Source organism: Hemicordylus capensis, chromosome 6 (assembly GCF_027244095.1).
Source record: "Hemicordylus capensis ecotype Gifberg chromosome 6, rHemCap1.1.pri, whole genome shotgun sequence".
In the NCBI taxonomy this organism is placed as follows: Eukaryota; Metazoa; Chordata; class Lepidosauria; order Squamata; family Cordylidae; genus Hemicordylus; species Hemicordylus capensis.
In genome coordinates, this window is record NC_069662.1 from 10,106,201 (window position 1) to 10,123,677 (window position 17,477).

Sequence of the window (17,477 nt, forward strand, 5' to 3'; positions counted from 1 at the left end):
TAGGACTCAGAAGAGCATTGGAGGCCTTTGTACAATAATGTAAGGAGGATTCACTGGAAATAAATTACCATAAAACTAAAATAATGGTCTTGGCTAAGAGACTGAAGACATACTCCTGCCAAATAAAATGGAATACAATTGAGCAGGTTTCATGTTTCAAATAATTGGAGGTGGTCTTTCATGCTTCTGGTAATATGAAGGCTCACAGCAACTATTTTGCCTAAAATACCCAGCGGAGCATTGCTGTCATCCTAAAATTCTTTTAAACAAGAGGAGACCAATACATTCCTGAAGTCCTTAAACTATTTGAAGCTAAATCATTGGTGCAACTTCTCCATGGTGCTCAGCTGGGCCCTTTTTCCAACGTTGCCCCTCTGGAGCTCATCCAGTCCAAATTTCTAAGAGCTTTATTTCAGGTACCCCGCTGTTTCTAACACCAATCATTGGTTGGAAGCGGTCCTGGTGAAAGTGGAGGCCAGAGTATGGCTGACTATATTCAATGCTGGCTAAGACTATCGCTCTTCGCAAAGGGCCTAGCCCTCCTAATGCTGGAGGATGGTCACCAATCTACATGGAAGCAAATCCTGCAGGAGAAACAATGGGCTCACCCCTTCCTTCTTTCCCTGGGCTATGAGCAGGCCAAAAACATCCCTTAAGCAGCACATAATGTATAGCAACAGTTGCTGGCTATCTTATGCAGCTAGAAGCCCCTAACCACAGAAGGGTCTTCACCTTAGCTTGCCGTAGTGCCCTCCCTTTGGCTGTGTTAGATGGAAGATAAAGGAAGATTCCTTTTTTTGAATGTCTGTGCCCCTGTGACATCGGTCAAGTAAAAACTACTGAGCACATTGCTCAGTAGTTCTTTGTTTATTCTACGAATTGCTTACTCAGAGAATAAGTGGTTCATTGCTTATTCTTCTTCCTCCTTCATTGCTTATTCTACTGAGACATCCACAACACCCTTATTCTTCCATCACTTATCAGGCTGCCAGGCTGTTCTGTTCAAATTTATGTCTCCCTATTACTCTCTGATTGTAACACCTTCATAAAATAATTTTTTTCAATTTCCCCATTGTCCACTTTGGGGAAATCCAAATTTAAGTCGGAATTCGGATTTGAATTCCAAATCCGATCCAATATCTGATATTTACAGAGCCAATAGAATCCAACTCTAATTTTGTCAAGTTCAGATTGGATCAAATCTGAATCTGAAACCAAATTTTTGAACATGCACAGGGCTATTACTTACCCGTCTGGTTTGAAATCTTCCCATCTGGACAAGGATGGCAATCATAGCAGCAAAATGGCTTCCCTTCCACAAATGTCCTCCTATGACCTGGATGGCAATAGTCATTACACAAAGAAAGGGGGCATGTCTGTCCGTAAATGAAAGAAGAGACTGCTTTCACTTTCAGATAATTTGTTTTGAGATTTTGTATGTGTGACATACTGGGGCAGCAGTTACCTTGTCACATCTCCCCATCCCTTCCCCACCTAGGCTAGAAATTGATAGAGCCAAGGACAGGGGCCAATATCCAGGCCAATGCCTTGCTAGTACAATAGCAATAGCAATAGCAGCAATAGCACTTACATTTATATACCGCTCTATAGCTGGAAGCTCTCTAAGCGGTTTACAATGATTTAGCATATTGACCCCCAACATTCTGGGTACTCATTTTACCGACCTCGGAAGGATGGAAGGCTGAGTCAACCTTGAGCCCCTTGGTCAGGATCGAACTTGAAACCTTCTGGTTACAGGGCGGCAGTTTTACCACTGCGCTACCAGGGGCTCTTACAACCAAGATGCAAGAAGGTTGAATGGGTGCATAACATTGTGGGTATGTGTGAAATGGCATTCTTGTGCAAAACTGTCCAAATCCGCCTGTGTGGTGTAGTGGTTAGAAAGAGCAGATACGTAGTCTGGGAGTACTTCTGGACCCAAACTTCTCCCTGATTTCTCAGCTTGAGGCAGTGGCCAGGAATGCTTTCTATCAGCTTTAGCTGATTCGCCAGGTACATCCATTTCCGGAGACAAACAACCTTATAACAGTGGTAACATCCTGGATGCTGGTAACATCCAGTGTTGAGTACTGCAATGCACTCTATGTTGGGCTTTGTACACAGTTCAGAAACTGCAGTTAGTACAGAATGCAGCAGCCAGGTTGGTTTTGGGGTTGCACAAAGAGATCATATTACACCCATTTTAAAAGAACTACTCTGGCTACTAATACATTTCAGGGCAAAATACAAAGTGCTGGCTATTACCTATAAACCCCTAAATGACTTGGGTCCGAGGCATTTAAGAGAACACCTTCTTCTTCATCAACCCGACCACCTATTAAGATCATCCGAGGAGATCCAGTAGCAGTTGCCACCGGCTTGGTTGGTGGAGGGTCATAATTGGTCCTCTTCTAGAGTTGCCTCTGGAATGTGCTTCCTAATGAAATTAGTTTCACCTTCTCTGAATGCTTTTAAGAAGGACCTCAAAACATACCTGTGTAATCAGGCTTTTAGTTCATAGTTTTCTAGCTTCAGTTTTAGAGGTTTTATTGTATTTTAAATTGTTTTAATTATGTTAATGTTTTAATGGTTTTATATTGTGAACTGTCCAGGGACTTTTTTGTATGGGGCAGTATATAAATGTAATAAATAAATAAATAGTGAACAATAGAGTGTTGAACTATGACCAGAGAGACCTGAGATCAAAATCCTGTTCAGTCATGAAATCTACTAGGTGACTCTGGACCAGTCACCTCTCTCTCAACCTAATTACCTTCACAGGGTTTTTGTGAGAATGAACATGATTATCCTTAAGAGATTTCTTTCTTACACACAGATGTATCACAAATGCTGCATTGAGACTGGAGGCAGGATTGGTTAGAGTTGAAACCCGAGTTTAAATGGCTCTCATAGCTCTATGGCTACATTTGCATGTTATGTGCAAGTGGAGTTGAAGGGGCCAGAGGTTAGCAGAATGCAGGCAGGCCGGGACTCCAGAACTCCATTTCCATTCAGCAAACAACCAGAGGTTCCGCTCTCTGAACTGTAATTTGTATCCTTGGGTTGTAGTGAGTTTCACCAACCCACAGTTTTACGCAGCCTGTGTTGCATGTGAATTCAGAAATGCAGGCTGTGTTAACTCCAATCTCCCTCAAGCACCTCCCTCAACCTGGCTGTCATTGGCTGTGTGGGTTTTCCTTCATGAAAAGAAGAAGAAGGAAGCCCACACATCCAGTTGCCCTGCATCTCTCAATTTGGACAGCCAGGTCATCTCATCAATTCATCACAGCCAGTTCATCAATTCCGCGCAGCCAGTTCCTCTTCATCTCTGCAGTTAGCAAGACTCCGAATTTGGACATTGCAGAGAGATCAGCAAGACTGCAGAGCGGGATCTCTCTGTTACATCCAAATTCAGATGGGAAAGCAGGGGCAGGGGGAGGGGAGAGGAACCACTGGTCCATTGGGCCTGTGGTTCTGCATTACATACAAATGTGGCCTCTAGCTTAAGCTTAATTTTACATCTATAGGTTTGACACATTTTGTCTTGATGCATAATTTTAAATCTACTTGGCAGAAGGGTATAATCCTTAAATTGCTTACTTATGGCCTTTCTTCTCTTTTAAAAAAAACTTTAATTGGGCTATGAGACATCTAAATTTATTATACAATGCATAATGGATATTGAATTACAGAGTGATCTAAGTTTGTTGTCCAGTTCCTATAAGGTGCTTAGGGAACTTCCCAGACCTGGTCCAGCATTTTTTGCCATTTTGGCAAGGGAGGTGGGAAGGCTTTCTCCATCAGTGGTTGTAGATGTGTGAGATTTCCTTTCCCTACCAATGGCATTATTGTGTGTATGTCACTTAAAGTTGCTTGCTGAGTCCACATAAAGAAGCTATGCGCTGTTTCATTCTCTAGGCAATTCAAAAGGCACACAATAGAATGTGTATTTGCTTTATATTGCCTTCCAAATAATAAGGTGGTGCACATGACTTCTCTGGGGAGGGTGGCCTGACTTCTTGTACACCATCACCCTCCATTCTGCCGCTCAGTGCAGTACACCAGGCATATGTGAACTGGCCCTCAAGCTAGAACAGACACAGTTGGGCTCGACCTAAAGTTGAACCCCTTCCTCAGCCAGCTCAGGGCTGGTTTGGAGGTTCTAATGTCCTTTTTAAATTTTTTTTTAAAAAAAAATTAGAATAACTCACGAACAGGTCTGGTGACCTTGGAGTGTGTGTGTGCTGGTGTGGCCATGGGGGGTGTCTCTGCAGTCTCCCTCCCCCCTGGCCTCCCCCCAGTTCTCTAAGGGGTGTTTCAGCCCATTTTCAGGCCATTCCAGCCCTTTCCTTGGTGGTGGTGGTGGCCATTGTTTAGGCTGCCAAACGTGTGCCCTGACCATCTGTGTAGCAGGGTCATAACCAAAAAAAGCCTTGATAAGACAGGGGGAGGCCAGTGGAGAACCCCATCATGGCTATACCAGCAGCCCCCAAAACTGCCAGACCCACCGGTGAGTGATTGTAAAATAATAATATTAAAATTCCCAAAATAGCTCAAATACAAGCTGAGCGGGGGCGGGGGGCAGTTGTTCGGTGTCACAAAAACAAACATGTCATGTTCTGTTCAGGTCCACTTTGGACTTGAACTGAACCGGGCAAACCGGTTTTCTGCACACCCCTACAGCACATGAGTGTCACCACTGCAAATGGCAGAGCAGGGAGCTGGAAGAGGAAATCCTCTGGCATGCCTCAATGCACTGTACCAGGATCCTCCCTCTGAGGGATCCTCCCTCTGTCAGGCACTCTTGCTGCCCAGCTCTGTGTGCACACATGATCCTGGTGCCAGGGTTAAGCTTACACCCTTAACCCTGGCTAAAGGCTGGGGTTAAAAGTCAGGAAAGGCAGGGTGGAAGTGCCGGGATCGGGAGCAGTCCCGGCACTCCACATGAGCTGCCTTACCGAGGCTGGCCTGTCCTAGGTTGGTTTAGGCTGCTCATGAGAATAGCCTCAGTATCTATGCAATGAAATCCTATGGAATCAGGGGTGCAGACAGAGGGAATGCTTGATGTGACAATCCTGCCTCAGGACAGAAATTGACCCCAATGCCAAGGTTAAGGGCATGCTCTTGCCAGTAAGCATAGCTCAAAGCTGGGGTTAAAAGCCGGGATAGGTGGGGTGGAAGCACCAGCATTGGGAGCAATCCAGGCATTCCACACGAGGAGCCTAACCCAGGTAGGGCTGCCCTAGCCTGGGTTAGGCTGCTCGTGAGAATAGACTCAAGATCTAGGCAAGGAAATGCTAAGGAATCAGGGGTGCAGTGGGAAAGCTTGAAGAGCAACTCCTCACCTAAATTTTTAGTGGGGAGAGACACTTCTAGGGGACAGCAATGGATTTGGGGGGGGGGGAATGTTTATATGTCCCTGGAAGAACACTGGAGAGAGGTCAAAAGATAACAATTTTAGGGGTGGATTTGTTTGAGAAAAGGTATAAGGATTTAGATGCGAATATCTTACAGTTTCAGGAGAGACTCAAGGTTTTTAAAAACCAGCAATTTACAAGAGACCGTCAGGATTATGTACCAGGCCATGTTTATGATTGGTTCACTGCTTTAGATACCCCGCATTATACATCCAATACTATGGCTAGTTGGAGGGTACCCAACTACACATCATACTTTGAGGGTACAGATGAGGAGGAATTCTCCACACTTTGCAGTGATTTTCATTATATTCAAGAGAAGATACCATGTTTGTATAAAGCCTCTAGAGGCAGTTTAGGGGTTCCCTTTCTTTTTACAGGAGCAAGGGACCCCGAGACAGATGAAAAGCAGTTTTGTCTGGAAAATCATCGACACTGGTTCCTGATTTAGCTATACCCATATTGAGGTACATATTGGAAGACCTTGTAATTCAGAGGCTTCAAGTCTTAATACAGCAGTTTGGCTGCCCTATTGGTTCTGTTCCTTGTGGCAGTATTCCCCTCATCTTAGGTTTGATTCCTATGCTATTCTTATCTCCCTGTGCTGGTTTTAAGGGACATACATAGGATCCTCTGTTGGAGAGTATTTTTCTTCTTATATGGGCCCATCATATGTATCTATTTGGGTCAGTGTGCTTTGTGATTGTGTTGAGCTTAATACTAGAGGGTATTGGATTAGTCCAGCTGGTCTCACATTTGCACCCATTAAGTTATTGTTTTATGTGGTGAGTATTTTACTCCCTGGTTAAGTCCATTTAGAGACTCTAGCATGTTTAGCAGGCACTTTGGTGCTGCACTTAGTGATAAGGCATTGCTACATATGTGGGAGGATTGTCTCTTGAAGAAAACCTTATAGCATTTAAGAGCCCAGGAGAGGCAATTCTATGGCTTTCTGGAAATGGTTGTTTCTTTAAGATCAGGGGAAAGGAACATGAGCCCAGCTGGCTAATTAGTTTTACCCCACATGTGACAGTTTGGGTTTTTAACTCCTAGGTTGAGTCTGACTCATGAAGGATTATAGCATGTTTTTGCAGGCACTTTTGTGCTGCTCCTATGACAAGGCTTTTCCTCAAAAAAGGTTGGTGTGGCTGTATTTATAGCATATTATACATGTCTTGTTGTTCTGTGCACTGTTGATGTCATATTCTAATGTTCATTGATGTATAGATATTAGGAGAGGGAGTCTGTCAAGTTTTCCATTTTCTCATCTTCATTCAAGCTACAAGAAAGTCAAGTCTTCATTCAAAGCTTCAAGACTCCAGTGCCAAGGTTGCGGATTTTCCAAGGACTGTGCAGAGGGGATTTCCTCTCCTTTTTGGAGGGTGGACATTCAGCAAACTGGCACCAGCAGCTTTTCATCAGTTGGTTCAACATACCAGTGTCTGTATCAGTGTCCCCTTGGGAGTGTCTTTTTGTCATTGGGGAGTTGGTCACAGTTTACATTTGTTGATCTTTTTGCTGCTGTTTTTTGTATGCTTTTAGTTTGAGAATATACATAGTATTTCTTTTCCACTGTGTCTCTGCATTTCTGTACCTTGTCCATCTTACATGGGTTTATTTCATTTGTTTGCCCTTTTGTATAGAAGCATGACATTACCTCCCTCCAGTGTACTTCCTCTTCCCCATATTAAAATGCCCCCCCCAAAAAAATTCAAAATCAATTGGAATGATACAATCCTGCCCCCCCATGTCAAAATCAAAGTGCTGCCTCAGAGCAAGAACAGATCCAGGAAAGGAGGAGATTCTGTGCTGTTCTGAAAGGAGGACCAGTAGCAGACTAGTAAGCCCAGCGATAGCATAGAGCAGAATGAGGGACTTTCCAACAGGTTGGAGGAAGATACTCCAATTTCATTGACAACTGAGGCAGGTACATGGAAAATTCCTAGCCAAGTGAACAGCTTAAAACTATAACAAAGAACACTGAGGCAGTCCTAAGGGGAAGCAAGAACAAGGCAGAATGCTTATGTCAGGAGGGAGGAGAAGAACATTGCCTTCTCTTTCTAGCATGTCCTTTTCCTTCTGCATTTGCTGTTCCTATGAGACTGTAAGCCCCACTCTGCTTTGGGAAATCTAAAGAGCCACACTACACACGATGAAGACCATGTCACTGGTAGGTGCATTTAAAACCAGAAGTGGACATGAAGACGCCCTTTTATATCTTTTTAAAAAAAAGATGACTAGGGTCTTGATACAGGCCAGGAGTGTGGTTTTTGATACAGGGATTTAGACATTCTCATCCCCCAAATCAGCCCCTCAGGTAACAAATGGCTTCCAATGCAAATCACTGCTTAGGAAGCAAGTGGTCATTTTGAGGGGGTAATTTTTCAGGTGGGGGGAATGCTATGAGGGGAGATACTAGACTGCTAGTATCTCTAGACTGCTAGTAACTCACTGTGCACAAATTCCCAGACTAAGTTAGGCTTCTATTTGTTTTATTTTTAAGTTTATCGGGGGGAGCGTTTCCAGTCTGATTCTGGGGTTATGCACATCTTCCAATTATACATTCTTTGTCTCATGTGGTTTGGCCCTTGGCAGCATCTTTCTTCTCCATAGACATCATTGGTTATATCAATAGAGCAGACCGGAAGAATATGAGCCAATCAGATGTGTCCAGGACATGTGAAGCAGCGTGGATTCAGGCAACATTTCATTGCTGTTATCCCAATGGAAAGATATGCACAATTTTCAAAGAACAGGCTTTGCAAACCCAACCTTCTGCTTGACACCAACCTCAAATGATCTTGATCTTAAAATTCATCCTTAAGCTTTGTATAGTGGGGGCAAGGAGCCCTTCTGTTTGATCTACACACCTTGAATTCTAGAGAGTAGGGCAGCTCATATGATCAGACTCCTACCCTAATTTGGGAGCTGGGCACACTCCCGATTTCCAATTGTGTATTAGATCTAAAGAAGGTCTAAGGCAGGGAGCTCAATTGTCAGTCAAGCCCCAGCTGGGAAGCAGGATTTGCCTGCCTACGTCTTTCAGAAGCTGGGCACAGAATCTGGGGAGAGTATGATCATCCTACTGAGTTGGGGCTTGATTGACGACCAAACTTTCCACCTCCAATCTAGTTTTTATCGAACACATGATGAATATTAGGAGTGTACCAAATTCCTGAATTCGGGTAGGGTGCTTCTTTGACACCAGTGTTGATTGTGTGAACTGCCCTCCTATCTCCATGGCTGTGTTACATTGCCATAATTAAAGTAAGTGTTTTAACAGGAACAGTGGTGGTCCACATTTTATGCTTTTTATTTGCTTGAAAGTTCCTCTCAATTTAGACTTTTGGTAAAGATCGGCTCAAGCCATGAAAACTAACTCCCTCTGCTACCAAAATGGTCAGGTGTGAATGGGTGGATGGACGTGGAATATAGTTTGCATTTTGGACTGATTCCTGGCAGTCTGGAGTAAGCTTCAGGGTGAAGAACTCTGACTTGGAACCACCATCCTCAGCATCAGATGAGACAGCTTTGGGACAAGATAGAACAAAAAATAATTGTACTGCTAATTCTCCAGGGACCTTCTTGTCTGGTTTACATCTAGGTCCACCTTAAGTGGCACAGCTGGGAAATACTTGACAAACAAGCAGAAGGTTGCTAGTTCAAATCCATGATGGTATGTTTCCCAGACTATGGGAAACACCTATATCAGACAGCCGTGATATAGGAAGATGCTGAAAAGCATCCTCTCACACTGTGTGGGAGGAGGCAGTGGTAAACCCCTCCTGTATTCTACCAAAAGAAAACCACAGGGCTATGTGAGGGCCAGGAGTCGACACCAACTTGAGGGCACACTTTACTTACTTTAGATGATTCATGAGGTCCAGAAGAATCAGAGGATTTATTTCCGAGAGTCTTTTTTTACAGCCTAAGGCAGCAATGTCCATTGTGGCAAGGGGCCATTTTGGCAAGTATGTTTGCGAAACACCCTTTTGGCAAAGCATTTTGGCAAAGGATTTTTCTAGGGCCCATTTCAGTGCCCAGCATTACTGGAAGGTAGATTTCAGTTCAGAGGTATCTTGCAATGTCAATGTCCCTGTGGTCCGGCAAGATTGAGTCAATGACTCATGTCCTTCTTTGGTGTTCCTTTTACCGTGATTTGAAGCTTGACGTGATCTTGCCAATATTAGTGAAATATCCAGGCTATTTGGCTGATTTTTATGTTAATTTCTTTTAGCTGATGAAGATTCTTATGTGACTTAAAAAGTAGCTAAATTTTCTTTTTTAGCCTCTATGGCTCATCATATGTTTGTAAATTCTGATTAGGTTATACAGATCAGTGTTGTATCAATATCTCTATACATATGAATTTTTCCTTTTCTCATTGTTTGTCTTGCTGTTTACTGACAGGAATAAAAATGAACTGAACTGATCGTCCCATCCATGGCAGGAAGAGGTGATGGTTGCAAAGGTTGCAGGAGCAGCAGTAAAACCAGCCCAGTGCAAGCAGAATAGATTTCCCCAGGACTGGCAGCAAAGCCATCATCCATAGCAAAGTCCTTCCCAATATACTGGCAATGTTTCAAGTGTGCACAGAACCTACCTGGTTAAACCTGCTGGGCCACACAATGGCACCCTCGGAAATGGTGAATGTTCTGCCTGGGGAAGCATCTGGTTCTATCCTTCCAACTTTGACTCGATGAAAAGATTGATTTGGAAATGTGACCCAGTTGATAATATCAAATCCACCTAGTAGCTCTCCATTTGGGTCAAAAGAAACCATTTCCCCAACGCTGTTGTTAAATGAGACACCTCTCAGAAAGTGGTGAATCTAAACAAACATTTTAGATGTCTATAAAGATGAAAGCATAAAACTTTGCAATGTATTTATTTATAGAACAGAACAGCCCTGCTGGATCAGGCCCAAGGCCCATCTAGTCGAGCATCCTATTTCACACAGTACCCCACCAGGTGCCTGAGAAGCCCACAAGCAGGAACTGAGGGCATGCTCTCTTTCCTGCTGTTACTCCCCTGCAACTGTATTCAGAGGCATCCTGCCTCTGAGGCTGGAGGTGGCCTATAGCTATGTGTACATCACCAAAACACATATCTCTAGGCAGTTGACAAAAAGTTAAAATAAAACAGCTAAAACATTTAAAAGAGTTTAAAATTGTTAACTAAAGAGGCGAGTCTCACGAACACAGAGACCCGCCTGGGGAGGGTGAGCGGAAAGAGCAGGCTTAGCCCGCTCTCCATGCACATGAGCAGGCAGTCTGCTCTGGATGGCCAAAGTGGCTACCCACATGACTGCTGGCTCTGTTACAGAACCGGCGGGTGCTTGGGGGAGTGGGGGCCAATTGGCCCCTGGAAGCTCCAACATGCCCTGCGTGAGCACGCAGGGCATGCTGGAGAGACGCCCGGAGCCAGGAGGCATCTTTTTGCCTCCCCTCTGGGGGTCTACTCATGACTAGGTGTGGTGCGGAGCCATGCTGCGGCAATTCATGATTGCCAGAAATGGGTTTGCAGAGCACTTGCTTTGCAAACCCGGTATAAGCACTGGGCTACAGAAGCGGGTAACCCGCTTAGAAACCACTGGGCTCACAGCCGAACCGGGTGGTTCTCACGGGCTGCAAAAATCGGGCTAGGCTCCCTTAGCCCAATTTTTGCAGACTGTATGAATAGCCTCATTGTCTTGGTTGAAAGATGCATTTTATGAGATGTTTTGAAAGGTACCAGAGATGGCAAAGCTCTTAATTGGACAGGGAGCAAGTTCCAAAGCCTGAGGCTACAACAGAGACATCCCAGCCCTGGGTCACCACCAGATGAGCTAGTGGCAATCATAGACAGACCTCCCCAGATGACTTTAAAGGGTTGTGGGACCCTTGAGGCAGAAGGCATTCTATTAAATAACTTGGGCCCAAGCTGTTTAGGGCTTTGTAGGTAATAACCAGCACTTTGCATTTTCTGGGAAACGTATCAGCAACCAGCAGGGTTCTTGTATAAAAGGAGTGAAATGGTCCTGAAGACCTGATTGACTGTTATATTTTGCACCAGTTGCAGTTTCTGGACTATGAAACAAGGCAGCTGAATGTAGAGTGCATTGCAGTAGTCAAGCGCATATGCACTACTGGTTTAAGGTCATTCATCTCCAAGGCTGAATTCAGACATAACACAGAACCATGGGTCCAGTGCTCTCCCGTCTGGATTCGGACATTCAGGAGAATTGTCTTTCTGCAGTCAGCGAGACTGCAGAGAGGCAGATTACATTGAAATTTGGCCCAAGAATGGATACAGCTGGCATATCAGTCAAACTGGAGGCAGACTGATCACTGCCTCAGTCTGAAACACCTTCTGTAATGAGGTTACTAGTGACCCCTTTAAAACCTCACTATGGTTTACCAGTTACCAGTCCCTTTAAAATCTGCATGTGTGCTAATCCTTGTGGTGGTGGCTGGATTCATTCTCCCCCATTCATTCTTCCCATACAACCCATGGAGATTTGAAAACTAACCCTATGACAATATTAGTGGGGGCGGGGTGGGAAACACCACCCAGATAACTCAGCGGAGGATCTGATGTGTTTCGTCATGTTTGATGACTATGACTGTACAGAGATTCCCATCCTTGAGGCTATTCTCACGACTAGGCGAAACTGGGCTAAGGGAGCCTAGCTCAATTTTTCTGCAACAGGAGCTGAGTGGCTCCAGGCAGCAAGCTTCCCTAAATGCCCCTCCTCTTAAAAGAGGTTAGTGGAGCGAGCACTCTCTTAACCCTGTTTTTTGGATTGTGTGTTGCCGAGATGCGGACTTCCAAGGAGACCCCCAACCGGGAGGCTACAAGAAGCCTCCCAAGTTGGGGAGCTCCCCAGAATGCCCCGCACACTTGTTAACCTGATCCCCACCACCCCAACCAGCTCTGTGATGGAGCCAGTAATCATGTGGGCGGCCGATAAAGCCACCAAGGGGATGCTGCCTGCTCGTGTGCAGGGAGAGCGGGTTATGCCCACTCTCCCCGCAAATCCCCTGCAGGATATCCACACTGCTCATGTGGAGAGCCTTCTTGAGCCCCCAGTTGTTGTTAGACTACGAGGTGCATCACACAACCCATGTGAAGCTCCAGGTGGGGTTTGGCGGGGAGAGCAGGCTTAGCCAGCGCTCTCTGTAGACTATCAACGCCATAGCCCTGGGCAGCCGGATCGCCCACCCACATAACTACTAGCTCCATCATGGAGCTGGTGGGAGCTCCATGTATTGGGGGCTATGTGGCCCTGTGAGTCCCAGGATGCTCCGCACGAGCTTGTAGCCTCCTCGTCAGGGGTCTACTCATGTGTTGCCACATGCCACAGCGGCACAAGAGCAAAGAAAAAAGGTTAACCTAGGCTCCTTTAGCCCGTTTTCCAGTTATTGAAGGAATAGGCTCAGTTTTTGATTGTGTGAATGACCTCAATGTTTAATACATGTTTGAGGGCCTGTTGTTTGACACGCAGATATGGCGAGCTCTCTTGTGCATTTGTGTGCTCAGGAGGTTACCTGCCACAGCTGTTGATTCAAATGTGTCCATCGCTTGCTGTCCATCATTGCTAGGTACTTGGGTATTGATGAATGCATGGCATGCACAGCATGTGCGACAACATAGATAGCATTGTAGACACTGTAGCTGTGGCCAGTCATGCTCATTTCAAATACAGACTCTGGAAGGGATTCCAGCATCTCCTCTCCAGTGCAAATGTCTCCAATCTCTTTGTCTACCATGGAGCTGGGGAAAGAGCAATGGAATGCCTCTTGCCAGAAGTCTCTAACCAAACCATCTTCTTTTTCTCTTGTATGGTTTCTTATCTGAAGAAATTTATGGAATGCTACCACTTCCTTTGAGTGTGCTGTGACGGATACAGCCCCATGGATGAAGTCTAAGTCCCAACTTCTTTGAAAATTAAGTGATGTGAGGTCCATTTCTGCTGTCATAATCCAGACTTTACTGTTTGTATTTAGTGGTATATCCTCAAATTTTGCAAACTCGAGAAAACTTCTGAAATACATGATAGTCTGAATTTCACCATGAAGCACCACTGCATTGGCTGTGCTTTTCATGACAAGTTTTACTGTTTCAATTACTACTTCCACAATGTCTTGGGTGTCTGTGGGGAAAGTTTCACCTAAAAACCTATTTACAAAGTCAAAGCAGATGCCACTCCGGGAAAATATGGGAAGTATCTTCTCTACAAACACTGCACTTTCATTATCAAAATAAATCACTCCGATCCATTTCCACCTGAAATGCAACAATAAGTTGAGAATCCCTCTGTAGTGATGTGCTGCATTTGGGAGCATCCAGTTGAAGAAAACTGACTGCGTTTTGTCCTTTATCTCTGGAGCAGGGCCATATGTGAGCTAAAAAAAGATTTAAAGAAGAGGAGAGGATAAGAGATATTTTCAAAATAAGTCTCTCTCTCTCTCTCTCTCTCTCTCTCTCTCTCTCTCTCTCTCTGTAATCCCATTGTTTTGCTACTGTGTGTCATGGCCCAGTTTTGACCAGCTCTGTGATTCTAAGCTTCACCACTACCACCAAGAAGACTCGGTGTGTGTGTGTGGTGTGTGGTGTGTGTGTGCGGTGGCTGGTGGTCACTGGGGCTGTGGGGGCAGAGAGTAAGACAGCATGGAATACACTCTGCCCATGCTCAGAGGCACTCTTTCCACTCCATCACTCACATTCTTCAGAATAGGATACAGAATCTTCAACCTTCAGCTTATCACTTATGCCCACCTCACCCATATTGACACTCCAGTCTGACGCCAGGCTCACCATGGCATACAATCTGCCTGTGCTCAGAGACCTTCTTCCCTCCTGCTGAAAACAGATTCAGAATTCTTGAAGACTTTGTTCCCTTTGTAGTTACACTTGAAATCTTCAGAAGCTCTCTGAAGGCAGTTTATCTGCCTGTCACGCCTCCACACAGGCCGAGGGTCAGCACTCGCCATGGTGCTGCCAGGGAACCAGACAGGCCTCAGAGTTGGGACAGGGAGGGGGCTGACCTATGCCCTCTGGCCACTGGAGAGAGGTGAGAGGGCAAAGTTGGATGGCGGGAATCACCAACTCAAGGAAGACCTTGAATAACTAGTAAGCGAGTTCTTTGCATCCTGGCCCAAGATTTTATGTTCCAGAAGAGAACTTGTAGTGTATATTATTTTACAATTGAATTACAATGAGACATGGTTTCTTGAGGACCATGTAACACTTGACTCAGCACAGTTACCAACTGGGTTCTCTGCCTAGATTTGCTCGAGAAAGCCATCAGCTTTCCCCAAATGTATCACTCCAACCATTATGCATTATAGAAGCAGATTACAATGCAGAGGGTTGAGGGGAAAATGAAAAGGTTGCAGAACATTGATGCACATAATGGAGACACCAGAGAGAGCAAACGAAGAGAGAGAGGTGAGAGAGGTGAGACGGCAGACAAGTTGGATGTGGAGGGATCACCAACTCAAGGAAGACCTATGTTAATTTCACTACTCCAAATAAATTATGAAAATTCTTTTCTTTGGAAAAAATGTATCTTTATATGGAATTTAAGTACGAAATGTGTATTACAATCACTCACACCCTTTCTCTCTCCAGCACTTATCTATAAAACCAGAGAAATGTGAATGGCTTTTACAAGTCCCTGGACCCCAACCTCCAGCCCATGAGTACCTGTGGGATCTTGTAGGTGCGCATGATGGCTGCAATGTGGAGACAGATGTTGGAGTTTGGTCCCCCAATGACTGCTACAATATTGTTTTGACCATCACATTTGTAATTAGGGATGAATCTGCCTCGTGAAGAGAGAAGGTCCATTGAGTCATGGAAGGTCCAACTTGGATCAAAATAGTTATCATAGATGTTGAAACCCAGAGTGATATTGGGTAAGAGTTGCACATCCTCATTTATCTCCTTCACTGCAAATACCAAGGCCAGGACATGTTGGTATATCTGTGTCAGAACCCTGCAATGGGAATTACATGCTGCATGTTTCAGAGCATCTGCTTCAGAACATGACACATTACATTTCAGTTAAAAAGATGTTTGCTTAACAACTTTGTGTTAAAATCACGTGTTCGGCTGCAGTGTAGGAAATATTGAAGAAACCTGGGGGGACACACGGAGGTACTTGTCACTCCTCAGATCATTGGCCCAAAACAGATATTGCTTTGGTGCCTAATACTTAGCGCAAAGAAATGCATGTAACTAGTTCAAACCCAGCATTAAACTGTTAGAAATCATATGTGTGTCAAAATTGCTAGGGTATATTGGATAAGATGTAGAAAACTGCAGATTGATAGACAAGCAGCTTGTTTTTTCAGAAATGTCATGAAGGGGGATATTTTTATATCACTTTCAAAACTGAGGAGATAACATCCATCCATCCATCCATCCATCCATCCATCCATCCATCCATCCATCATGTTTCTTTACTGCCCCATCTGTCAGCTCTGGGTGTTTCAAACAAACAAACCAGAGACAGCAATTAAAACCAGCAAATTGATCAGAAACTAAAACCATACAAAAGTGTTTCAAGCAGTATATCCAGCTTAGGACCAGGGTATTGAAGAGAACATCCTCTTCACTATGAGCCCCATCACCCTGTGAGATCATCCAGAGAGATTCATCTGCAGTTGCCACCAGCTCATTCGGTGGCTACTCAGGGGGCAGGCCTTCTCTGTTGCTGCCCCAAATCTCTGGAATGTGCTCCCTGCTGAAATAAGAGCCTTCCCATCTCCGATAACCACCAGACATATTTATTCACCCAAGCTTTTTAATTAGGCCTGTGATTTTAAATTGTTTTAAGGTTTTAATTTATGTTGTAATTTGTTTTATGTTGCTGTAAAGCATCCAGAAATGGAAGTTTGGGGCTATATACAAATGTCATGCATACATACTAGTTTGAAAATCCTGGAAGTCCAGACTAGCAATATAAGTCTTAAGGGCTCCATTGGAGGCCAGTAATGTTGTTAAGTCTCAGATCCTTCACTGCATGATATGGAACTACAGAGCAAGCAAAATTGCTTTGGACAGGCAAATAGGGGCACTGGGAATTTTTGTTGCCATTCCACAAAGGTAGGTGTGTGTGTGTGTGTGTGTGTGTGCGCGCGCTGATTAATTCCTAGTAGGAAACAGGCATCTGTGCATGGAAAATCTGCTGCTAGTACTACTGCTATTACGACAACACAACTTCCATTACTCTTCAACAACACTACTTCTAATACCACTGCTACTAGTATTAAAAAAGTTCACATGTTGCTTCGGCTGGGATAGGATTTATTTTTGCAAAGAAAGAGAAGGTTGGCAGGTATTTCCCTCCTTGCAGAAACTAAATCCCATCTAAGTATTTGTTCTGCCCACAAAAACATGTTCTGGCCAGATGTACAGTAAAATATCCAACCCCTTACATGAGCCCAAGAGCCTTTTCCTCAGAGGGATGCCTTCTGAAAGATTTCAGGTCAAGTAAGAGGATGTTCTGAGGAATGATGCCAGCAATGATGAGGTCTCCTGACTGAGAATACTTATGGACAATAGGAACAGGTTCGCTGATTGTGCATTTATAAATAGGATGCTTGCATACATATGTAGGAAGCAGCATTAATACCAATGCCGAAAAGATCACCATCTTGCCTTTAAGTCTTCTTTGTTCATGTCAGTTCACATGTTGTTAAGTAGCCATATTTATGTTGGGGATTAGCACAATCTGAGTGGAATGGTCACCCATTTGATTGATAGGAATTCAAGACTGTACAGTGTGAAGTATTCGTGAACAGCCTGAGAGAGCCCTGTCTTTCCCTAATCACAGCTCTGAGTGGCATGAGGCATATATTCATCACATCATTCAATATTGCTTAGATGTTTTGTGTGTGGCCACTGAAACTCTCTTGGGAGAAGTAGTAGTAATCATTGTTAATTTGATAGTTACAGGTCAGATAATCACCTACTGAGCTATGGGCTGCTGTGGAAATGCCAAATAAAACACATTCATCACATCTCAACAGGAGAGTTGCTTGAACTTTGCCCAGAGGAACCAAGAGACAT

General features: G+C 44.4%; 1 long non-coding RNA gene across 1 annotated transcript; it reads left to right on the forward strand.

The window, feature by feature from the left end:
* The first annotated feature begins 6,311 nt into the window (after positions 1-6,311).
* On the forward strand, positions 6,312-10,291 carry LOC128331511 (uncharacterized). Its single transcript, XR_008310330.1, has 2 exons — positions 6,312-6,555; positions 9,828-10,291. It is a non-coding gene; the product is annotated as an uncharacterized LOC128331511 (long non-coding RNA).
* Positions 10,292-17,477: the final 7,186 nt, after the last annotated feature.